Source organism: Manis pentadactyla, chromosome 2 (genome assembly GCF_030020395.1).
Source record: "Manis pentadactyla isolate mManPen7 chromosome 2, mManPen7.hap1, whole genome shotgun sequence".
In the NCBI taxonomy this organism is placed as follows: Eukaryota; Metazoa; Chordata; class Mammalia; order Pholidota; family Manidae; genus Manis; species Manis pentadactyla.
In genome coordinates this window covers 66,464,973-66,491,942 of record NC_080020.1, presented here as the reverse complement: position 1 = coordinate 66,491,942, position 26,970 = coordinate 66,464,973, and the positions used below count along the sequence as shown (strand labels likewise).

Below are 26,970 nucleotides of genomic sequence, written 5' to 3'. Positions count from 1 at the left end.
AGCAAATACACTGGAGAGCTAGAAGGTTACATACTTGGCAAAAAAAAGAAACATTGAACCATAGTCTCTTTACTGAGTGAAAATAGCAAAAGAAAATAAAAATATAAATTGAGTATAAGGTTTAATGAATACCAACACCTGTATGAATCAAAACACCTATGCAAAAAGCTTAGTGAGAAGAAAATGTCCTCAGAAAAATGTTTATAATGATTTCATTCAAATGATGTGGTCTTTATTCATTTAAAACACAACTCTGTGGCAATTTTCAACTAAGAAATACAAAGATTCATCTCTAACCAATGAAAGTAGGTTTTTCAAACTTGTTACATCACTCTTCACCATTGTTCCCTTTTTTGTTTCCCAATTATTTCTGGTGAAGCTCTAATGAAAAAAACAGAGGAAAAGTGCTCTGTAACACAGTCATTTGGAGGTTTAGTTGGGATTCTGAAATTTTTCTAGTAGTTGGCATATTTTATTTTTTTAATTTAAGTATAGTTGGCATAAAATATAATACTAATTTCAGGTATGCAACATAGTGATTTGACAATTATATCCATTATAAAATGCTCACCATGGTAAGTGCAGATATAATGGTTGGCATCTTTTGAAAGTCATTTTTTTAATGCAATGCTGTTTAAAATGCAAACTAAATCTGTGATGACAGAAGTCAGACCAGCAGTAACCTGGGGAAGGGCAAGGAAAAGAGGGACTCAAAAAACGGCACAAGGAAACTTTCTGGATCCATGGAAATGTTATTTTGATTATAATCTGGCAAAGCAACCTACAATTGGGAGGGAACTCAAAATCCAAGGGTCCTTAAATTACTGAATTGCAAGAAGCAATAAGAGAATATTCTGCCAAATGCAGTAAGAAGTTTTACATTTCCAGCCTTACTTTTAACAGCACAAAAGTGGAAATAACCCAAATGTCCACTAATAGGTGGACATGATGAGCAAACTGGAGTATATCTATACAACAGAACACTGCTGAGCAATAAAAATGAATAAACTATTAATACCTGAAACAACATGAAGAAATCTCAAAACCACTATACTGAATGAAAAAATTCCGGCTCCCCTTCCTAAATATATACATATAAAATTCTAGAAAATGCAAACTAAATCTGGGATGATATAAGTCAGATCAGCAGTAACCTAGGGAAGGGGAAGGAAAGAGGGATTTAAAAAATGGCACAAGGAATCTTTCTGGATCCATGGAAGTGTTATTTTGATTATAATGAAGATTTTATAGGTGAATACATAGATCAAAACTCATTAAATTATATACTTTTAACCTGTGAAATTTATTAAATGACCACTGTGTGGCAATCGAGCTATTAAAAAAAACTATCTGCTTATGAAATGACACTCCCACAAAGAAGTCATGGAAGTTCCTATCAAAATTGAAACTTCTAGGAGTTCTGGTTCAAGATGGCAACATAAGTGGATCCTGAACTCACCTCCTCCCACGAATTTATAGACTCTAAAGCTACATATGAAACAAAATCCTCTGAAAAGAACCTGAAAAGTAGCTGAGTGACTCCTCATTGGGGAAATGAGAAAAGGCCCACATTGAAGCAGGTGGAGACATGGGGGTACATCCAGCCTTAAACCCCGACTCTGGCACAGCAACCTGCAATTGGGAGGGAACTCAAAATCCAGAGCTTCACCCTAAGGAGTGAAGGATCTGAACCCCACATCAGGTACCCCCATCTTTTAAGAACACTATAAAGCCAGGATGCCCCCCCGAGGGCACTGACCCCACCCCTAGCCCTGCGGATCCTGGGAAGGTTATGGGTCCTGGAACCTCAGCCTGGGAAGGTGCTCCGAGGACACTGAGAAGGGCCAGTGTTAACCCTTTTCTTAGCAAGGATAAAATTAGAAGGCTGTGATTCATGTTTCCTATTTTAAGCAGGAGTACAGACAACACAGGTTAGGCATTGCTTAAAAGGCAGAGGGTCATAGAAACAGGAAGTAAAGACTCAGACTAATTCCCTTAGCACCTAAATGCATCCTGCCTTTAAGGATTGGGCCCCAGAACTTCTCCAGATTCTTCCAGAGAAATCAGTGAGTCACTGCCCTCCCTGAGCGGTCTGTCACCCCAGCCCTGAACCTGGAGGAAGTGCACTCATAGGCCGGCACAGGGAAGGGGTCACCTGCAGCTGGTCCTGAAGCACCAGACTCTCTTAACTAAAGGACTAAGTAGTGTACTTCTCCCAACACTTTTGGTAAAAAATCCACCCCAGCTCTTGACTTGTGGCATTTAAATGGGCAAAACCCTAGCTGGAATTACCTTACATCTTTCATCCTTTGCTGCATTCCTTGATTTCTTCTTTGGTATTTCTCAAAAAAGAAAAGGAGGAGAGAGGAGGAAAAGAATAGAAGAAAGGGAAGGAAGAAACAAGGAAAGAAAATAAACAAGAGTTCCCTTTCTGACTGGTGGGGAAAGTATCCTGCAGTGGCACTGGGAGAAAGTAAAAAGTTTACACACACACACACACACACACACACACACACACACACATTTAGCAGTAGGGCAGGGCATATCTGTGCTGGTCCAGGGCCTGTCTGCCAGAAGACCCATTCTTTGCCCTCCCTTTACTCATCTCAGACTCCTGCGGACTTAGGCAGCTGGCATCAGTGAGCAGAGGTTGGAAGGGAAAAGCCAGCGAATTTCTCCTCCCACCTCTCTCGATGCCTCTGGTGGAGGCTCTGGCCAGGGCAGTGTGTCTCCCCGGCCTCCAGCCCCCATCCACCGCACAAGTTCAATGTGGGACCTACTTCCCGGGGAGTCTAGCCACTGGGCTCCCAACACCCCCTCCCTTTGTCCAACCAGCCTTCGGGGGATAGCTGACTGCCTGTTCTTGCCAAACACTGGGCTGCCCTATGGCCTCGGTTGGCTTCTCAGCTCCTCCACTGTCTGTGCTGCTGATGCCCCACATTATATTACCTCTGCTTCAGATACTCAGCGTGGTTTGTGCTTTCTTTATTAGACCCTGACTAACATAACTAGGGCTAAACAGAGAGGGAGGAGAAAAAACTGTACATCATTAACTGTGACTATAATAAAGTGATCTCTTTAGTAAAAGAAATATTTAATAAATAACTCCTTTTAAAATGGTCTTTTCTGCCTTTCTGTCACTACTCAAATCACAGCAGTCAGTGTGGCCCACGGCCTGATGTGCACACCACTGGGTATGCAAAACATTCCTAGGAGAGACACAGACCATCTCTTTTCTTTCCTAACTTAACAGTTATGCACATATTTTAATGTGTTGAAGCCACAGCTTTGCCATATTACAGGTATTTTATGTGACGGTTAGGCCACTGATTTGGGAAATTGCTGGAATGGCATTAGCTCAGGAAGAGTCAAAGGCCTAAACCATGAAATCCTTCTGAAGGGTACAAGAAGTTAATTGTTTTTTATTCCAAATCTATTATTTTTGCTTCATCAAACTCAACACGACTTGGGAGACAGACAAATTGAGTAGAGAGAAGCAATATTACACTTACAAGGAATGTTTGGGATTCACTATTTATAACGTCAAAACCCCCAGGGAATGTCATATTCATGTATTCATACATTTCAATATGTAGTGAGTTCCCGTTATAGGCCAGGCACTATCTGGCATGCTGGGAATATAACAGTAAATTCAGGTCCACACTCACATTGAGGAAAAGTAGACAGATGGGCAATCAAATCATCTCACTACTACAAGGTTCCAATTGGGAACAGTGCGACAAAGCAGAGAGTGAAAGGAGGAGATCTGACCAAGGCAGGAAGACCCAGAACAGCTTCCTGTAGCACGAGCTGATAGCTGGCAAGTGAGCAGACATTCAGTCAATGTTTCCAACAGAGCAAACAGCACAGCAAGGGGGGTTATGACCAATGAAATGCTTTAAAGTAAGAACAGCACAGCTTCGTTGAAGGGAGCGACAAAAAAAAGCGGGATGAGGTGGTGAAACAGGGTCCGAAACTTGCAGGACTTTTGGCAACTTTCACATGTTGGCTGAATTTATATTAGAACATCCTTCACTTTATCTTTTAACTTAATAACATTGTTTTGTTCCATTGTATTTTGTTTTATGTTTACATTCTATTCATGATATGAGATTTTTACTTAGGGCAGTAAAAAAGTTTTTCTTAAGTGTGTCTAAAGTTTTTTTTTTAATCTAGTTGAAAAAGCTATTAAATACATATTGTGTAAGTAGTGGGTAGATAAGGCAGAAACTATGAATTACTGGAATTTAAGAAATCCTGACATAAGAAGTACTATTTTCTTGAATCATTTCAATACTGGTAAGGACATTTCACAATATTGTGGTTTGCTGGAAAATTTCCATCATTACATTAACTGTCCTCAAGTTCTCCTCAAAACAGATGTTGGTAACAACTTCTGGCTCAATTTTTAGTGTTTACTATGAGAACTCGTGACACACAGGAGCTTAGTGATTACTAAAAATACAGTCTGAGAAGATAGGTAACATTTACAAGATCTGCCTCATTTTACTTTTGAAAAATAATTTAAATGTTTAAAAAAAACCACTAGTGTTGTTTCATTTTTTTCTAATTATATGAATCATGATCCAGAACATGGGGAAAAAAGAGAAGTATAAAAAAAAAAAATCTCACAAACTTTTGATAGATGAAGTGTTGATATTTTGTTGTTTTTTTTTCTGTGAACTTGTATTTATTGCTTATACATGCATGTACATCATATCACTGTTTATCTAATATTTTAAAATTTTAGATTATAATAAACAGTTTTCTATGTCATTAAAAATAATCCCAATAGCAATAAGTACACGGGTACCCAGATCTTGATTTCTAATACCATTCTTCAATAAAAGAAACTAGGAATCTTGGAGAAAGGGTTATTACCAGGACTAGGGCAGGAAACATACCAGATGAGCCTAGAGTATCTCATAGTAAGAAAATAAGGAAGTATCAAGAAAACAAACACTCACACAATGATGGGACTATGTCAGAGGGACACAGTGGCCAAATGAAAGAGCTCCCAATTGCCAAAGCTGGAACATTCTGAGCAAAAAAATCAATCAGTACTGGATTGTTATACAAAGTATAAAATGAGTGTTCATGAGTCCATACTGATGTAAATAAATGATTGAATAAATCAAAAATGGGGGAGACTGGCCAAATCTCTGATGCTGAATTATTTATGTGAATACCCCTCCCCTCAAAGAAGTAGAACATAACTTCCCACCCCTTAAGTGTAAACTGTGTATAGGGACTTCCTTCCAGAGAGCACTGTATGGGAAGGGAGTGGGAATAACTTTGCAGAGAAGAAGCCTGCCTGTCAGACTCTACCTCAGCCAAGTAATCAAAGTTCCCTTTAACCATAAGTCATGTTGAGAGTTTGCACCCTTGATAAGATGTGATGAAAATGGCACTTTACCCCTATGTTTTTTCTTCCCAAACTCCATAACCTGAGTCTAGTAATGAGAAAAACACAGATAAATCCAAATTGAGAAACACTACATATCTAACCAGTACTCCTCAAGCTTATCAAGGTCATCAAAAATAAGGTAAGTCTGACCAACCATCCTTAGCTTAAGGAAATGAGACAAAATTTAATTTGGTATCTGGGATGAGATCATGGAACAAATGACATTAGGTAAAAAAGTAAGGAGACCTGAACAAAGTATACTCTTTAAGTTAATAATAATATACCTACATCACTTCATTAATTTTAACAAATTGTACCATATGAGATGCTAATAAGAGAGGACACTGATGCTGAGTATATAAGAACTCTCTGTACTATCTTTGCAAATTTTTTGTAATTCTAAAACTGTTCTAAAAAAGTTTGTCCTAAAATGTATGCCAAAACATGTTTTTGAAAACATTTAAAATTATCACAAAATAACCCAGATAGTTTATTTATTATAATTATTTAGGCATGTCCCTATTGTTGAAAATTTGAGCTGTTTCCAATTTTTCCCTGTTCAAAGTAACGGAGTGATGAACAAGTCGATGTACATATTCGGTTCACACTTTTGATTATGTCCTAACAGTAGATTCCAAAAGTTCATTCTACTTTTCTAAAAAGTCAAATTAACACATAACAGTTCTCTCAGCCATAACAACCAAAAGCACTGGAGGTCCCACGAGACTGAAACATTTCTGAAGTTCCATTCCTCTTAAACAGTAAGGAAAATACACAAAATTTGCATTCAGCTCCCAGCCTTATTCATTGGTTTGTGCAGTCATTCAATAAACATCTGAATAACTGCCATGTATCTGACAAATGTGCTATTAGAAAAGATATTTAACCACCTTAAGACCTGATACATAATAAAGGAACACCTAATTCCCAGAATTCTGCATTTGACAGTTGAAGACCATTTCCTGATTTTTACAGGGACACATATACAAATAGTAAGCAGTGGGAGATTTTATATTAATTTTTTGCAGCACTTGAATCTCCATGCCATAATGTGATTCTGTAACTAAAAGAGATTTCTCTCACATTAGCATTTGGTGAATTTTTTTCAAGTGATTATTTGAAAACTTAAAATTTTTGAACTATACTAAATGATTTTTTGTAGTATTTTTTGTTTAAACTTCACTGCCCTCTGGCGCCACCTAACGTCCATCTCCTCTGGCACTTTTGTGCTTTGTCCTCCCATGACTGTTATTTTAAGCCTGGGTGTAACCCCACCAGCAAAACTTCCCTTGATTGTCTTCAAAATGTCCATGTGTCACCAAGCCTTATAAAACTTGCCATTGTTTCCACGACATCCAACTGTTTCTTCCTAAAACTCAGAGATCACTTCAAGAAATACAACAATGATGTCTGTTAGATTGAGTTCCTTGGAAATGTTCTCTGTGATGAAAGCTGCATGCAGTTTACTGCTGTGAGAGGGGGTGCCCTGGGGCATACATCTGTAAGGAAGTGAGGAGGGCAGGACTGGGCAGAGGAAGAGGGTGCCTCACAATGTGAGACCTCCACCATCCTACGCGGAGCCCTGGAGCGGGGACTGCAGAGGTGCCCCAAACAGAGGCGAGAGGGCTGGGCCTTTGTATACCCTCAACCAGCAGTCACCTGTTCCCAGCACCCCCTCGGACGGTGACAACCTCGGGAGAAGCAGGTTCCTATGGCCAAGGGTCACGCCCGGTGAGGGACACAGCTGTGAAGCCCTCACAGTGCCTGGCCCCAGCTGCGAGGCCACAAGCTCACCACCAGAGGAGGGGGCCTGGCTGGGGCACCAGTTTCCACTACGAGTCTGTTCTCGCCAGGTGTTGGCCTGCTCATTTACTCTCACAAGTCCATCTTAAAGGATCAAGCTCTAGAGAAAAAAAAATCAACCATCCACAGACATTGTTTTAATCCAGGAGACTTGTGAGAGCACATAGTTCATTTCAGATGTGAACTGGGTAAGGGGAGTAGGCAATCCCACACGCCCAGGTAGGCATACTGTGGATGTCTTTTAAAAACACCAGAAGTACCACCATTCTAAATATTATACTTACTTTTAGGAGATGAAAGGAAATGGCACATGCAAATAAAAATATAAGGAATGGGAAGGGACCAACAGTGAGATGAAGATGCCTCAAACAATTTTTGGCACAAAAATCTGAGGGAGGACTATGTGGACAGCTGTGTGCTTAGAAAAAGGAGGAATCACATTAGAACACCCATGTTTGAGAAACTGGTTATTTCTGCCTACCTAACCTTGAAAAATAAAATCCCTATAAATGTACTTATAACAATTTGGGATATTCTCAGGAGAATAAAAGGTAGCTTAACTCAAAAACTTAGGATTTTATGAACACATATTTGCTCCCATATTTTCTTATGTTGGGTTATCTGCTTCAGACTTAATGTAATAGTCCTGGGTCTGACAATTTCAAACATATTGACTAAATCCTTTCTTTAAACAGAGTTTTGGATTTACGAAATGTTTTATATGAAAAGGTTTACTATTACATAGATACTGGGAAATTAACAAAGATATATTGAGTATTTCTGAAAAATGCATAGCTAATCAGCTGCTTGAGATACTTTTGATAAAGTGAGCAAACAAAACTATTCAATAAATAACAGAAAATTAAAAGGGAAAGTTCATTATTGTCACACCATATCCTCTATCTTTAAATATTCTTAGTACTTAAAAATTAAAATTTTTCTTCAATTAAGAGAAAGAACATATATGTTAATTATTCAATCTGATTTCACAATTGTGAGGTATCTTCTATGTGTAAGGCATATATTATAAAAGGAAGTAACTAAAAGTGGCCCTTTCTAAAAATACCACTCAAGACATGGGGAAGAGATATTCACAAGTGTAGGAAGACTAATCATTAGGAAAATACTATCTATTAAGTGCAGGCTGTTCCTGGCTTCCTGAAACTGGTGAGATTCCAGAAGTTCATCAGAAAGCTGTTTACCAACTTCATTTGACCAGAGAAGTAGTATCATAAATGGGGCTGGTTTCCACATGAGGCCCCATGTGCAGTACCAGTAGTTTCAGCCCAGGTCTGGGAGCAAGAAATTATGAGGGACAGGAGGAGATCCTGGTCGTTCCCCATCCTTGCCAGATCCAAAGCTCTTAAGTTCTGGATGGAAGTCTTTAGTTAGCATTTTCCCTTCCTGTGCACCTCCTCTCAAAGCTCAGGCATTTTCCAGGCTCTTAGCAGCCCACCCCCATACTAAGAGCTGTAGTACCCATCCAGGCCAGGGCACTGCCACAGTTCTGCACACCAAGCTGATTCACTCCCTGTTCATTTAATCTCACCAGTCCATCTTAAGAGGAGCAACACTACCCCCTCTTCAAAATTTAGTTTTCTATTCAGGAATCAGGAGGAAAGAATGAATTAATTCATGCTGAAGTGTGAGTGATCATTCCTTAAGACCCTAAAAGAAAAGAGACACTGTGGTAACTTTAAAAGAAAATACTTGTTAAGCCATATGTGGAGAATATTCTCACAGGCTTTTAGCAGTGATGGGGCAGGAGGGTCATGGGTGGATATGTATTGAGCACTTACCACATGCCAGGAATTTATGCTGCTTCACTGGGCCCTCTTAATACCACCACCAGGTAGGTATGTTACTCCCCTAGTTTTACAGAAGAGAACGTGGGGTTTGGAGAGATGAAGCACCTTACTGAGCTCTGGAAGGCAGTCTGCTTGGTCCTCGCTCCACCAGTTCAAGTCAACCACCTGGTACCCACCCCACGGCTAGGAGGCTCGCCTAGCCCGTTCTGCTTTTGCATTATTTCTACATTTCCTTTGTACTGAAACCACAGATCCTCTAATGGCAAAATTTGTTTCTAGAGTGTGACGGCAGGAGAAGTAGGAGAAACTCAGGCAGTGATGGGTGAATATTACTAAAGCACATTTTACAAATGAAACTGCTTCAATGTGGCGTGTGGATTAGGAACTGCTTGATTCTGTGCTCGGCAAAAGGTAAGTGAGCACAATACCTTAACTTCTTCAGAGTATTTATCCCCCAAGCATCAGCAAATGACCTATGTGATATGTTTTATAAGTTCTTGTCTAACAGTCTAGGACTCAATTAATGACAGAAATTTCAGGCTAACTCAGGTGTTATTATTTGTACCACAGCTGACTTTAAAGCTAGCTATCTCATTACTATGGCTATACAAATAGCATATCCATTCAAGAAGAAAGGCATAAAAGAAACCTAGTTGACATACTTTTTTATTCTATACTCTATGCTCATTTTATATCAAAAACACAGGAAGGGCAGTGTCCTTCTGCAGGGCTACAGCAAGCCCTGCGCCAGGCAAGCAGCTGAGTCTGACAGATCACAGAGAGATCTTGTGTGTGCCTGATCACTATCTTCCCAACTGCTCATTATTAACCCAACTCCAAGTGGATGCTCGAAGTCTCTGCCTGCCCCTACCAATCTGATTTGCCTTTAAGGATCTGCCTCTCTCCCATTCCCAGTCCACACTGTTCAGGCTGGATGCCCTCACTCCTGGGCTCCAAGGGCACACACATGACCTGGCCCAGCACCTCATCTTCTCACCACGGTGAGCAGAGTGGGACCCAGGTCATTCCATTGAGACTCACTCCTAAGAACTGTGAGGAGGATGTATGCCAAGCGTAGCTAGAAAGAACCTATTTGAGAGAGAAGTCCAGAGGCAAGCAATTCTGAGGGAAGGAAGGAGAGAAGGAGGGGGGAGCAGAGACTGAGACCTGGCGGCAGTGTCCCAGGCTCCGGATCCACCCTGACCTGTGTCTTTTCAGGTGTGAGCTGATACACTGTCCTTTGATGTCATATCCAAGAAGAGCTGGGCTCCTGTTGCATACAAGGAAAGAGTCCTGAATAAGACACCCCTGTGCCTGGGCTCCATCCATCTCTTTAGATTCCTGCATTCCCACCCACCTCTCCTCCAATGTTACCATTTTAATGATGGGAACAGTGTAGGCCCCTTCAGCTCCTGGGCCTGGCCCACCTCACAGGACCTGCGGAACCAGCCCAGCAGCAGGTCAGTCTCCTCGTTCCCAGTACATCAAGCGTCAGTTCTCTGACAGGCACTCACATTCCCCACCAGTTCCACCCATCCTCCTCCCATAGGCTGCTGCCCCAAGCAGAGAATCAGGCTTCCAGTCAAGAGCTCTGAATTAGGCCTCTGGTTGGTTTGTTTATTTTAAAGGGAGTAATTGTGATTCTATTTGTGAAGGCCCAGAGCAAACAGCACAGATCTGTGTTTTCTGAATCATCTGCCTCTTAGGTTGGAGAGCTGCCTTCTAACTTGAACAAAGCTCTTCCTTCAAAATGACAGACTGTGGGCTTCTACATTTCCTAGCACATTTATTTCTAAAGCATGGTGATAGAATCATTGAGAGGAAAAGAGTAGAGAGAGATGAGAGGACAAATATCTATCTATTCATACTACTAGCTAGTGCAAATCAGACCAAATGTCCCAACAGCTGTTACAAGGAGGCGTTTAAACGTCTTTCTTCTGTGGTTTTATTTACTTAATAGTGGACTGTCCATACTACCTGGTAGTGACATTTATCTTTTATGTATATTTACTACCTCTTCAACTAAAGGGGCAAATCTCTGCTTGGCAGGAGCCTTGGGTACCCAAATTCTAGAACAGAGCCCTGTAGTGTAGCCCATAGTTAGCGAATGTTGACTGCTGAGAAGAACTATTAGAAGAGCTTCTGCTCTATACCATGTCCTCTGGCAAAGGTATCTTGCTTCTCAGTGGCTCAGCCCCAAAGGAGAGTCTCAACATGAGGTTAAGAAACCAACCTCCAAGTAACAGAACCCAGTACTAACAGGAAACTTCAACTACTTAGGGTTCCAATTGTATGTTGGTCTCTCAGTGAATGCTGCAAGCCACGACTGTTTTTATTTCTGGGCACATCTGTACTTCTTCCTAAGAGGCCAGTCTATAGCTCTTTACTCCTAAGAATCAATTCAGATCCCCCGCATCATTCTGAGATAAATGCACAAAGTCATGGCTGAAATTCAGAGACTCAAGTTTTTCTTTTTCATTGGGCTAATGGGGCCATCTTATTTCATGAGAATTATTACTGAGTCTTTAATCAGAAAAGTGCTAGCTGAGGGTTCTGGAGTCCATGTGTGGGAAATCATGGATTTCCTTGCCTGAAGGTGAATGGACAATATGGGCTTTGTGTACATTTGTGTTTGTGAGAAAAATTCCACAATTTTCATCAGTTTCTGAAAAAGGGTCTATGATCCCCAAACAGAATGAGAATTAATGTTAAACTCCTTTGTTGTTTGAAGACTGTAGTGTTTATTTGGTTATGACTCCAGTAAAATGCTACATAAAGAACAGAAAAAGGAGACTACACTGCATTTTTTCATTATAGCAGATAAAAGAATATGTAGGTTCTTGACACTTCTTTGACTTGGGCATGACTTAAGTCAAGAGGGTTCTTACTAGATGCTATTTCCCACTCCAGACAGCAGTAAAGCATGGATGCTTCAGGCAGCCCATGTTGCCTGGGTGCTGATCATCACAGTAGCTGGCTGTGGAGGTCAGAGTACAGATGGACAGGCCTGACTTGAGCAGAGTTTGGTACAGTTTCTGAGCACTCCTGCCAGACATGCTAGAATCTGTACCCTAAGCTCTCAGAGAATAGCAGGCAGGCTGTCTAATGCTGCCACTTCAGGTTTGATTGTTTGATAGGCTATAGTCTCAATGAGGAATTTTTCTTTTCCTTTTCTTTTCCTACTATAACATTTTATGATAAACGTAATGGTGAGCTTCTATATACTTTAAGCTATTCTTCTTGCTTAGACACTATAGCACATCTGTTTTACAAATTTAAATATTGGCTTTACCTAAAAATATAAAACTTAGCTTTTCCATCTTAGGAAAATGTAAAACTTAAATCTCCTTCACCATGCTTTAGGTCTGTTCACCAAGCAGTCTTCCTAATCATCCCATTATTATGTTAACAAACAATGTAGACTTTCAGGTGTACATGTCCTTAAAGAATTCCTTTCCAAAGTTCTTCATATTTTGACCCATCTTAACCTCAGGAAGGAAACTGTAAGCTCATGAGAAATATCTTCTCAATAATTTACAGCTGTAACATATGAATCACTAGGCTTTATTTCCTCTTCATCTCTACCCAACTCTGAAATGTGCATCTATGAGAAGGCCTTCATTTACCTTCTAATAGTGCTTGATAAAAAAGCAGCAGGAAGAATCAAATGGCATGTATTTCCAAGGGGAAAGATATTTTCATTCACTAGGTATGTCTATATCTTATAAACATTCTTTAAATACAATAAATATCTTAGGAGAGAAAGGTAGCCCCAGCCAACTTCTCTCTTTACAAAACAACTCTATGAGTACAATGTGGTTCCATATAAAGCAGCAAAGAAAAGTTATTCTTACACAAAAGGCATGAACTAAAGATGGTTCCTAAAGATGGTTCTCTTCATGACTTCACTGCTTGTTAAAGTCCAAAATCTCCCCATGGCCCACAGGGTCCCACATAATCTGGTCCCTGCCAACTATTCCAGACAGATCCCGCCATACTTTCCCTCTTATTCACCAAATTCCAATTCTCCACAGTCTTTCTCTAAGCACAGTCTGCAGTGGTTTCTTCTGCCCAGATTGACCTGCCACATTCCTTCCTTACCCCTGTTCTCCCAATCTGGCTAACTCCTATTCATTCTTTGAATTGCATCCTAAACGTCACTTTTCTGCCTTTCCTCTTCCTGCATGATTAGGGTGGGAACTCTCACAATGTGTTCCTGTAGTTCTCTGTACTCCTTTGAATCAGTTATCACAAATGTAATAGATAACGATTTGCACATTTTTTTAATTTAATGTAAGCTTCTCCTAATAGATCATAAGCTCTATGCAAACAGGAAGTGGTCTGTCTTCCTTATCAAGGTATTAATAAGATAACTTGTGTACCATAGGATAGACATTTCATAAATATGTGGAGAAAGGAGAGAGAAAGGAAGAAAGATGAATTACCAAAATTGTTGGTATTGTATTAGAAGGAGATCTTCTAGCTACACATATACATCTGGGGCTGGTTCCTTATCTAGAACATTGAACCAAGTCTTTTCCCCATTCCAAGACATCTAGAAAATAGCTGCATGACAATGCTCATGAGTAGATGTGGCAGCTTTCGGTACTGAGGAAAGCCAGGTGCAATTAGACCCATGAGTTTGGATCCAGCCACTTAGGTACAAAATTCCAGCTCTGCCACTTACCAGCTGTGTGGCCTCAAGCAATGTCCTCCCCCTTTCTGAGCCTTCACTGATTCATCTATAAGACGAAACTAGAATTCTCACCCCTTTAGAGTTGTCACAATGAGTAAACGAAATAATGCCTGTGAAGCTCTTAAGACAGTGACTAGCATAAGACTAAGATTTTAGTACTGTTATTTTTATTACCAATAAACATTAGAAGTTGTACCAAATTGAGAATACATAGTACAGAATATAAAGGAATATACTACCAATCAGCACATTCACAGACAACTAGATGCTCAGAAAACAATGTTTTCCTGTCCAGAAACCTTAACAGCTAGACTAACTTCACAATATGTAGCTTTATTTTTCACAGTTGTTTAACAACATGATTAGAAGTCAAGATGCATATACAGAACGCATATGATGAATAATAATGAGCTCTCGGAACTGAACCTACAAATAAACAGATTAACCCACTCCCACTCCCTGTACCTTTCTGGATTCTCCAGGGGATCGTGGCACATCCTCCAGCTGTCCCTCCAAAACAATGGTGAGACTCAGACCCATAAGCAAGGCTGGTATTGAAGGAATGCCAGACTCAACCGTGAACCACAGGTTTGGACACCAGTCATGGACTTGGCACAGGTGCACTGACGGGGCCTTACTAACTGGTGGAGTGGTGGGTCCCTGGAAACCATGGATCTGGCAGAAATCAGACATTTGTTACTCAAGCTCTGCCACTGACTAACTATGCACAGAACCAGGATGGCAGACAATTTACTTTGCCTAAGAGTTTCCCAGATATAAACTACAACTAGCATACCTCTCTGCCAAAATTGCTGTGAGGTTCTAAGTGAGATAATGTGTATAATGTATGTCTGTTTGAAATACTGTGTGAAGAATGTCTAGCAGATAGATCTATGTAATTTCTTCCCCTAATATCGTGTCTTTCACAGGACAAGAAAGCATTAATGACAGAAATGAGATGAGGCTATAGAATATAGTAAATACAGAATTATAAGGGTGTTATACCTCATAACAGGTATCAATAAGAGAATCACTGTATCAATAACAGAAATGATGATGATGATCCAGTGGGTACCTGCTGAGGAAGAACTTTTTTAAGTAGGACTGGCAGGCACCAGTTGCTAGCAGTACGTATCTAGCAATCAGAGAGAGCGTAGGGGGTGCCCGACAACAAAATCTTGTTACACTAAATCTATTTCTACCAAATTTACTTGTTATGAGATCACCTTCAGAAATCAGAAAGATGGGGAGGAAAGGGCAGAGGCAAAGAAGAGCTGTAATGCCACTTCTGAGATCAGGAGGGAGAAAGGGTTTAAAACTTCATTCCAAACTTGTGCCTGGCCTTCTGTTTTCCTAAGCTGGGCTTCTCAGGCAAAACCTACTCCACCCGGCTTCCTTGGTAGGACTTAAGCGCCAGATGATCTGGATCTAAATTATACTGACCTATCACTTGGGGCAAGTTACCTCCAGTGACTCAGTTCCTCATGTGGAAAATGCAAAGATAAACCTGCTTCAGAAAGTGGTGTAGCAAACAAATGCACTGATACATATAAAGCACCTAGAATAGTGCCAATGCATCATAAATACTCTGTATATTTAGCTATTAGGAATACCAGTTATAAAGTGTCATTTTAAAATGGCACAGGGGTGGAAGGCCCACAGTGTTAGTTGGCCTCAAGTCAGAAGTGAGGTAATAAAATTGATCAAAGAGAGTCCACCTTGGGGTGGGCTGGGGAGGACCACAATCAGTGTGTCCCACCTCACATAATACAACTCTGGAAGACAGAATGTGCATCGTCATTCAACAAAAATTAATTCAAAGACATAATAGTAGAGGCCAAGGCTTTTACAATAGATATGACTGACTATAAAGCAGTTCATGGACACATGCAAAACTAGTTCACACAACAAATTTCTAGGACCACATACAAACAAAATGTGGCTGCTTGAAATTCACATTACACTTACACTCCTAGGATGAAAAAAAATTTTTAATATGAAATGGACACTTGTAAATACACCACTCAAGATATAGTCTAGACATAATTTCGATGCATAAAGTAGCAAAATGTAGAAGAAATTCTTTTCAAGACAGCCATTGAGAATCACTAGCAACATTAACAGAAAACAGAACATTTTTTAAGAAGCTCACACACAAAGGCTCTGCCATCCCAGACCCACTTACTCCTAATTCCTAATTCAGTTTGTCTCCAACTCCCTTTTTAGATAATTTCAAAAATGAGCCTCCTGTGATTATGAGAATACATCCTACAATCCTAGAAGTATCATTTTTTCTCTACCTAAAGGTGACCTCTGGCAATAAAGCTTGCCAAAATGTTTCCCCACTTTTTTTCTCCTTTTTTTCGTATCATTAATCTACAATTACATGAGCAACATTATGGTTACTAGACTCTCCCCATCAAGTCCCCACCACATACCCCATTACAGTCACTGTCCATCAGCCTAGTAAGATGCTACAGAGTTACTACTTGTCTTCTCTGTGTTATCCACCCTTCCCGTGCCTCCCCCTTACATTATGTCTGCTAATCGTAATGCCCCTTTTCCCCCTTCTCCCTCCCTACCCACCCATCCTCCCCAGTCCCTTTCCCTTTGGTAACTGTTAGTCCATTCTTGGGTTCTGTGAGTCTGCTGCTGTTTTGTTCCTTCAGTTTTTTCTTTGTTCTTATATGCCACAGATGAGTGAAATCATTTGATACTTGTCTTTTTCCATCTGGCTTATTTCACTGAGCATAATACCCTCTAGCTCCATCCATGTTGTTGCAAATGGTAGGATTTGTCTTCTTCTTATGGCTGAATAACAGTCCATTGTGTATACGTACCACCTCTTTTTTATCCATTCATCTACTGATGGACCCTTAGGTTGCTTCCATTTCTTGGCTATTGTAAATAGTGCTGCGATAAACATAGGAGTGCATCTGTCTTTTTCAAACTGGGCTGCTGCATTCTTAGGGTAAATTCCTAGGAGTGGAATGACTGGGTCAAATGGTATTTCTATTTTGAGCTTTTTGAGGAACCTCCATACTGCTTTCTACAATAGTTGAACTAGTTTACATTCCCACCAGCAGTGTAGGAGGGTTCCCCTTTCTCTACATCCTCGCCAACATTTGTTGTTGTTTGTGTTTTGGATGTTGGCCATCCTAATTGGTGTGAGATGATACCTCATTGTGGTTTTAATTTGCATTTCTCTGATGATTAGCGATGTGGAGCATCTTTTCATGTGCCTGTTGGCCATCTGAATTTCTTCTTTGGAGAAGTGTCTGTTCAGCTCCTCTGCCCATTTTTTAATTGGATTATTTGATTTTTGTTTGTTGAGGTGCATGAACTCTTTATGTATTTTGGATGTCAACCCTTTATCAGATATGTCATTTATGAATATATTCTCCCATACTGTAGGATGCCTTTTTATTCTACTGATGGTGTCCTTTGCTGCACAGAAGCTTTTTAGCTTGATATAGTTCCACTTGTTCATTTTTGCTTATGTTTCCCTTGCCCAGGGAGATATGTTCATGAAGAAGTTGCTCATGTTTATGTCCAAGAGATTTTTGCCTATATTTTTGTCTAAGAGTTTTATAGTTTCATGACTTACATTCAGGTCTTTGATCCATTCTGAATTTACTTTTGTGTATGGGGTTAGATAATGATCCAGTTTCATTCTCTTGCATGTAGCTGTCCAGTTTTGCCAACACCAGCTGTTAAAGAGGATGTCATTTCCCCATTGCATATCCATGGCTCCTCTATCATATATTAATTGACCATATATGTTTGGGTTAATACTACACTCTCTATATTGTTCCACTGGTCTGTGGGTGTGTGCTTCCCCACTTTTTATCTGCAAGGACCACTTTGTAAGGGTAGGGCCAGGCCACGCTTGAAAATGCTGATGATAGATATCAGTTATTATGACACTGAGGTCTCAAAAGAATAAGGGAATAATTCAATGACCTCTCTTTCATGGTGGCTGAAAATAAGATGGATACTTACAGAAGAATGATTATTCTACTGAAGGAAAGGCATTCCTTACACATTAGTTTAAGTTCAAAGCAAGAGTATTCATTCCCTTTGGAGAGAGCGTACCCCACAGTAATCCACAAAAGCTGTCTTTTAATTTTTTCTTCTTTGGATGAGCTGGTTATTGTATAGCTACTCAGAGTAGATAAACGTAAACCATTTGTAAAGATTATGTTCATAATGAAATTCAGTACTACCAGATTAAATTTATAAGTGGAAGTATATTAGAGTTCTTCTGCTGTCATTGACTCCAGGGGAAAATATGAAGTGTGTGAAAGAACAGGTGTGTATAAACCATACCTGGTGAAGACATAACTGTGTGTGTGTGCGCACATGTGTATGGTACATGTCAAAGGAACACAAAATGTCAAGACATCATAGCAGCCAATTACTTAAACTTCACCATGAAAAACAAAAAAACTATAAAAGCCTCTAACTAAAAAAAATGTCTGACTTCCTTTTTTTGTTCTCCCTGCCCACATTCCCAGAAAGAAAGAGAAGTGAAATAGCTGAAAGGCAGACAGCAGGAGGGAGGGGAAGGAAGAGCCAAGCTCCAAATGATATGCCACCTGGACAGTCCCATGACAGAGTGAGTAGACTAATGATGATCGTCCAAGACACACAAAGATCCTCTCATGGCAAGTTTCATCTAGTTCTTCCTCACATTCTGGCATAATTCCAGGAAGAAAAAGTTGAAGTCAGAGAATGTGAAATGTCTGGTAGAGAGGAACAGATAGAAGAACTTTACAAATGTCCATCTTCCTTGGAAAGAGAGAGGGTGGGGGGCCTGGGAAACCATAAAGGTATGTCTCCCTCCCAACTCGGCATGTTCCACTAAGCCTTCCCTGATACCCACAGAGAGGCTGGGAAGTCACAAAAGCTGCAGCCGGAGTCTGGAATAAACAAATGCTGCCTCTCAGGCCAGAGGGAGCAGAGACAGGCTGAGGGGTGATGACCAAAACAGTCAGTTTCTTTATGTGAAACTACTGAGTTAAATTGGCATCTGTGCAAGGCCAAGAGAACCAGGTGACGTCACAGTCAGAGCTGGACCCCACTCCATACCTTCACCTCCAGCCTCCTTTTAAAGGGAGAGGGAGAGGAAGACAAAGAGACCAGAGGCAAACTGTGGCCCATGTCTGCTCTCAGCCAGGAGACAGCGGGGGGCGTGCTGGTCCAGGGCGGTCAACCACTGGGGAGCAAGAGGTTGGGCAGCAGCTCTGTAGCAACAGAGAGCTTGTCTCCACAATCTATCCCAATTTCAAGAGATATTTTGGAAAACACTTAAACTTATAATTTGGTGTGGTGAAAAGCAACTATGAGAAATGCTGAATTTTTCTTTTATCAAAAGCTACTTTACATTTCAATGAAAGAATAGGAGTCAAATATGGCCTAAGGGTCTAGATAGAATATGGTTTCTATTTGGAAAGAATATCTATTTGTACATTCCAGAAACAGATAATTTGCTGTGCACAGGTTACCCTTCCATCTGAGAGGGCAAGCATATTCTAACACATGTGAAGCACAATGCCTTAAGAATAAAAATTTCTAATAGAGCCCATGGATTCTAGTCCCTCCCATTACCACTCTTTCTCCAAATATTTAACCACCCTGACATCAGGCACCATAAAAATTTGTGGAACAGGATTATATAGGAGGTTTTCTTACTTCATCTGATTTTTTAACTGACAAACATGTACTTCACTTTTTCTTTTTCTCCATTAACACTCACTACCTTCAGTGCCTAATGTTGCAGAGAAAAGGAAAACTCAGTGTTGATAAAATGAGAGTTCCTGTGGCCAGGATTCTCACCTGGCCCTGGTTGGCTAGCTCCCCACACACATGTGGTCAATATGTTGCTATTGACTCTATATAAAAGAGCTCCGCTCAGGGGTCTGTACAACACAGTGGCACGGCTGCAAGGCTGCTGGAGAGTAGAGATGAGGGTGGAGTGGTGGCAGCACCGAGGACAGAGGCCCAGAGGACAGCTATGCAGGTAGAGAGGCCCAGAGGCAGAGACTGGCTTGCTGCATGCAGACTCACTCTGAGTAGATGGGATTTTAGCAATTGACCTGCCACTGTGGAAATAAAGTTGGGTATAACCCTCTCACCCCTAGAAAGTTTTACTGTCATTTTCTTTGATCACATTGAATCCATAGTGAACTTGCCTGGGGCTGAAACCCATGAGCAAGACACTTACTTTATTCAGGAAGAATCTAAAATAACTATAAAGGATATGAGCTGTTACAGTAAATAGGTGACAACCCAGCACTCAGGAGCCTGGTACCTTCAACCATTCTGCATAAATACAGATTCAAGACTCAGTCCTTCCTCGCCCTTCCTCTCCTTCCCCAAGAAAAGGCTTTTCAATAAAAGCGTTTTTGAACAGAACCAGGAAAAAATCGAAGACATATTAAGTGAAGGGGAGAACATGCTGTGACGAATTCCTTCCACTCTCCCTTGCCCTGAAGGTTCAGCCAAATCCCAGGTCCTTAAAATCTTCCCACTTTCCTATCCCCAAGGTCAGGTCACTGCCCACTGAGACAGCTGTGGACCCACATGGTCTCCTGCCTTTGCTGCTGACTTCCCCTTTGAAGGCTCACTCAACCCTTTCTCCTCAGTGCCTCTGGGGTTCCCCACTACTGCGCGGGAAGACTCAGCCTCACAGCCCAGCTGCACCCTCTTTTCCTCTTTATTTCCCTGTACCCACTCCCCACCCCCTCAACCTCAATTCTACTACTGACTCCCATTTTTTGAATGCCCGGTGCACTCATTCGCCTCTGTCTATGGCAGTATTCTCTCCCCTATCTCCCTGGGTCCAAATCCTAACCACACTTCAAAACAGGGCAGGGGCCAGCAGGTGGGAACACCCCAAGTCCCCACCACCAAACCTACTGCTCACCTGTATCCACACTTGGAAGAAGGGCCCTTCTCACCACCACATCCCTTTGTCTCTGGGGCCCGCCCCACCCGTGCCCTCAGGGAACCCACCCTATCACTTACTCCCTTTTCTGTTTAAACTTGGACTGCTCTCTCTCCACAGCTGCCTCCTCATCAACCTGCTCAGGTGACATCCATTAAAAAAAAAACCTTCCAGTGACCCCACCCCCACACTGGCCTGGTTCTCCTATCACCCCTTTCTTTTATCCCCTGCATGGAGCCAACCTCTTGGCCACTCTCCCTGTCCCCACCTCCTCTTTCCACACGCTCCTCAGCACTGCATCCTGGCATCCATCCCACCATTCCTGATTGTGTTATTTTGTAAAATGTAAAACACCCCAGATAACATATGCCTAGATAGAGGAGAGGAGAAATCAGACATGAGCTCTTGAGTTCCAGAAGTTCAAACTGAGAGCTAAATTCAGCCCAGAAATAGATTTTATTTGGCCTGTAGTTTTCAAAATTTTTGAATAATTTGCCCAAAATTCAAGGATCTGGAGACTTTACACAAAAATCCAGATTTGGGGCCTCTATTATGGAATACAGAAACTCTGACACCACCACTTCTTTCACTGCCTGACGACAATCAGCTGAAGCTGAGAAGCAGCTGCCCCCTCATTTGGCTGAGGGCTCTCCGGTTCACCATGGGCCCCATCAAACCCTCTTCTCATTTTCTTTACTTTGATGGCCCCTGTGGACTATGGAGTTTGAATCCCTGCTCCAGATCAATGCTGTCCAATAAAAATAAAAATGTGAGCCACATATATAATTTTAAATTACCTAGTAGCCATATTTTTAAAAAATGAAAACAGGTGAAACTTTAATAATATAATCTATGTATCCAAATGTCCAAATATTATTTCAGCATGCAAGCACCATAAAAAATTAGTAATGAGGTCTTTTTTTCCCTTGTGCTAAGCCTTCAAAATCTGGTGTGCATTTTACACTTAGAGCTCACGTCAATTCAAACTAGCCACATTTCCAGTGCTCCACAGCCACATGAAGCTAGTGGCTGCCCTAAGAGGCAGCACAGCTCCAGACACTTAAATGATTAGTTACAAAAATCATTCTGCAAGCACAGGGAGAGAGAGAGAAAATTTTAAGAAGAAAGAAGAAAGCAGGAAGGACTAAGGAAAAGGGTGACGATGAATAGGCATGGTAAGAACTTTAAAAGTAGGAGGGGAAGGAGGAGGGACACAGAGACAATGAACAGTGCTCTGCAAGGAGATCATCTCTAGTCTGGTGCTTCGGGAGAAGAAACGCCCTTTTTGGCAAATGCAGTTGACTGGCAATGCAGATTTTTGGGAGGGAGGCTTTGGTGTTTTATAAATAGGTTCAGCATTAGACGGGTGATCACTAAGAAAAACAATGTCTGAACCACAGATCACACAATGGGCACTCAAAAGGCAGTAGAATGGACCAGGCTAGTGAGGACAGGATTCTTGGTGAAGACTGGGACTTTAACCTAGTTTAAGGAGATTAACAAGATTGAAGAGAACAATCAGTGAAGCAGGCAGGAAAGTATCTTGAACTAAGATCCAAACAAAATTCAACACTCAGAGATCATAAGTAAATAAGAATATGTCAGCTGGTACTAGGAATCCAGATGTAGGGGTACAATATCAGAGGCCAGACAGGAGACGGGTGCAAAAACGGATACTGAAGTCAGGAGCCAGCACCAAGAAATGCATCCCTGAGACAGACTTCAAAAGTGGGAATCGCTCCTCCATCCTCCACATGAGCACAATTTGGGAGCCGCTTAGTCCTCCCTTCACACCCACAGACAAGAACCAGAATTAATGTTCAGGCTGGGAAAAGGGCAAGCCACCATCAGGGAGAAGAGGGGAATATCAAATACATCTGCCAGGCTTAAATAGATTTGGAAACAAGAAGGCAAGAACATCCTTACATAACTACAAAGTGATTTGGAAACTTTTCCAAAGAACTTCTGAACAGCTCTGACCCATGCATTCATCCCTTCATTCATTCAGCAACCATTTAAGTTTTCCAGCAAAAAAAAATGTCCAAACTAAAAGTTTCAGATTTCAAAAAATTAATTTAAAATATTTTTCTACTTATCTAAAACATATGTCTGCTGTGATAAAGAGCTGTGAATTAACAAAAAAATACATGGCCCTAACTTCTGAATCTGCAGATTTTATCAATGCCTACAGTGCTATCTAGACATACTACTTACTACTATTCATCAGTCTAGAGTTGGCAGATGTTCTGATAATCATCATAAGCAAAGAAATCACACTAGATGTTTCCTTGAGGTACAAAAGATATATTAACGTTTAATTTTGTGAAATCATCCCTCATTTCCAAATGATGTGGTAAAAGAAAAAAGGGGCAGTGCCCATCCTCTTTTCTCTGTGACTCTATTAATCCTATTTTATCCCTCAAAGTATTTATTCACTTTTCCATGATAATGTGCACACACTTGCCAAAAGCAAGATATCTTCATTATTGTGTGAAAGTCTAATGTCACTAGTGTTGCCTTGGTTAATTTGAGGCTACTTGTGCCACCACTGCAAGTAAAATAATTTACATCTTAAATTAAGTGAAAAGGCAAGCAATGTCCTCTGTTAACTTTTTTCCACCCACTTATTTGCAATGGTGGTCGTGGCAAAACTCGAACGTATTGTTCAATAATAATAACTATACAGCAATTGCTACTGTTTATCAAGCCATGGTTTCAAGCCATTCTCATTCAACATCTCCTTGATAATGCCTCCATTTATACAAGATTCATCACTCTACTCAAATCATCCAGATACACACACAGGAGAGTGAGTAAAGCTTACAGGGAAATAATTGCACTCCAAAGTAAACCCGTCACTGTTTACTCTCTTTCTCTGGAATAATCTGCTGATACCAGTACTTTTCAAGAATGTTCTCATACAGCCAGCTACACTTCACTTGTCCTAAGATTTTACCCTATTTCTCTCACGTTGAAAAAGCTACTAACATTGTTTTTAGGATTTGAGATTATTAGAATTTTTTAGTGGTTTTAGTCATTTTAGTTATGGAGTCCATATTTTTAATCTGCCTCCTCCAAGATCAAATTATATTATTTGAAGTAATATTAAAGACACCTGAAAAACACATAGCAAAAATTAACTCCAATCACACTTTTTAATAATATGTGAAAATACAGGCTTTCTCTAAGGGTAATGAAGCAAGAGGCACTTCATAGAGACTTAATCTTAGAAAATATTTTCCTACTTTTTGTCTGAGTTTTTACAGACATGTTTTAAGAATTTTATCCCAATGAATGGATATTCCTTTTATTATGTTTTTTTTCATTGAGGTTCCTACCATAAAATGTACAAATCTTAGTGTACAGCCTGATGAATTTTAACAGATCCTCTTAACTATGTTTTGAAACATTTTTATCATACCCTGAATAATTTACCCACTTTTTTTTCAAAAATAATTTTCTTCTCTAGGAAGGCAATTTTAGCAAAATGTATTTAAAAGAAAAGACAATAAAAGTTTAACATTCATAAACAATACATGCTTTTGTTAAAACACTAAGAAAATGAAATGTATTCATTCCTCACTATGTTAAAATACTGACTTTCTGATTCTAGCAAAATATAATTTTAGAACTCATCAAGACAGAATACATAAAATTGGCATACTTTTGATATGCACACAAATTGAGAAAGCATCTTTCCCAACTGTGTTGCAGAAAATGAAATGCATCTGGTATGACAATATGGCCCAGCACGTGAACTATAATCAGTGGGAAGGAATGTGGTTTTTTTCCCAAAGCAGAACATGGTAAATAATGCAAATGCCTCAACAGCAAGGCATTATTAAGCCTGTTGAAGTGTGTTTCAAAGGTATATTTGGCTAAACAAAACATAATAGCAAAAGGGCTTGCAGGGGCATGGGGGATGGCATGGTTTGTTCGGTTTTAATCATTGTATAGCAGTGACTTCCAAATCTTTCCACAGCCATCCAAACTGATTTTTTTGCTTTTGCTTAACATCTCCACCCAGTCAGAGTATGTACACATATGTTGTTGGGGCTTCATTCTCGCCTTGGGGGTGGAGAGGTGGGGAGTGTGTTAGAGAACATGACTGATGCCAGGATCAAGCAGACAAGAAGAGAAAAATTGAGCAATTTGCCTTATTTTTGCAACCAATTTTCCTTCTTCCTTGAAAGTTATTTTTATCTAGGCAATTTGAGGATGTATTTAATGCTTTTATTGTCTTTTCTTTCATGTACATTACCCATCTGTGCTTGTGACCTCTAAATAAAACTGAAATCTGCCATGTGCTACACCCTCCCTCCCCAAGCCCAGGTATCTCCTGAGACCAGGCGCTGAGAGAGCAAGGAAAGATCTCTGAGATGTGCAAGAAGTGAGGTTGTGGGGGTGCTACAGAGCTAAGTATACTCCAGACACTTAGAGAGTCCTCTTCTAGTTTCAGGTTCCAAATCTATTTCTTACTCTTCCTCATTCACAGAGATGGGCCAGAGCCCAGCTCCTTTGAGTTGGGCGAAGAGGTATTGAGAGGGCTGAGGAATCCTCTTTTCTGCGCTGGTGAGAGAGTGATGTTGAAAGCTGGATTTGTGACTCGTAGCAGAGAAAACTGTCCCTTCATGGGGAACAGGCTCCATGAGCAATAGATGCAGGGAGCCAGTGATGTTGCCTCTTCCTGGGACTGTGTCTGGCATCGAACAAGGCCCTCATGGTCAACTATGCTGCCTACATTCTACCTTTCACTTAGTCTCTGAAAGATGTTTTGGTTTTTCTAGTCCTTTGTCTTCACTGAAATGCTGATTCTTTATAATGAAAAGCTCCTTTATAGCCATAGATGGTAGGATTAATGTCATTTGTAAATGTGATATAATGTTATGCAGCACACTTTAATAATGCAGAAAAGAGAAAAAAATAAATTAGCATAGCTAATCCATCAGAGAACTGATTCTAGGGTTGGGGGCAAAACTTGCAAGTGTTAATAAGACTTAAGTCTCTCAGAAACATAAGCTCTATATACTGTCAAAGGTAGCAGTACTAATGGAAAAAGATTCTGGAGAATGACTTGAGTACAAAACCTCTCTCTGTCATTTATTAAGCATGTGACCCTCAAAAGGTTATTTAATTTCTTTGAGCATTGGTTTTCTAATCCATAAAATGGCAACAAGAACACCTATCATGTGTGGCTGCTGTGAGAATTAAACCATGTAAGCCTATATAGTGCCCAGCATATGATGAAGGCACACACAGTAATGTTAGTTTAGTATCTTCTCCAAAATAGATTTAAGTCTTTAGTATACAAAATTCATATAGCATACAAATAAATAGAAGTGTTTTACAAAAATAAAGATTGATAATGTCTGGAAACTTTTTGGTAGAAATGAACACAAAGATTAATTCAGAATTCTCTGCTTTTGCTGTGAAAATATCTCATTTCAATGAACTACAAACTAATTTAGTAAGTTAGCATTCAAAGTAATATATCTTTCAAAATACTTCAATTATTATTGTTGCTTTATTATTATTGATAAAAATCAATAAAAACAAATGTAAACAATAATCCAATTCTAAAATTCTAATACATTAAGATTATGTACACATGCAAAGTAAACACATTTTAAATATGTACTATTCATCTACACTGAATTTAAAACATCCCTTTAAGACCACTTTTTACCTTACTTTTAGAACCAGAAGGAGGAGTTCAATTCTCTTTCAAAATGAAAGGAAAGGTAGACTTAATTAGGATTTTTGTCAATATTATCTCTACCTACTTTTCTGAGAATGATTAAAACCTTTTTCTAGGACATCAGATTTTCTAGAACATCAGTAAGATCAGGTTATTGCAAGCAATAGCGTTTATTAAACCAAACACACTTGTATTCCGGTTTGTCTTCTGAAACTACACTAACAAACTAGCTAATGAACTAAAAAAAGTTTCAAATGAAAGCCCGTTTATTCCCATACCTTACCCTTCAAAGCATGGCCCTATGTTTTTTGTAGTTCAACCTTAAATAAAAATAAAATACATATATCATTAACCTAACAATTAATGTGAGTCAAAATAATGAGGTATTTAAATACACTAAGATGTGTTGGAAGAAAAGAATTTTTTAGGTCCCTAGCAGAATGGAACTTCCAAAAGATTTTGCTGGACTAACACGATTTGATAACCATTTACAAAACAGAGCATCACCTCTACAAATCCGAGGGAGTAAAAGTAAGCTGCTCAGCGGCATATACCTTAAGGATCCTGCATTTTCGCTTGACTCTGGCCCGACCAAGAGTCAACATGCTG

At 40.1% G+C, this 26,970-nt stretch overlaps 1 protein-coding gene across 22 annotated transcripts in view; it reads right to left on the bottom strand.

Moving 5' to 3' along the window:
- Nucleotides 1–26,970, bottom strand: part of MCTP1 (multiple C2 and transmembrane domain containing 1) — a 516,560-nt gene that overhangs the window by 488,061 nt on the left and 1,529 nt on the right. The window lies entirely within an intron of this gene.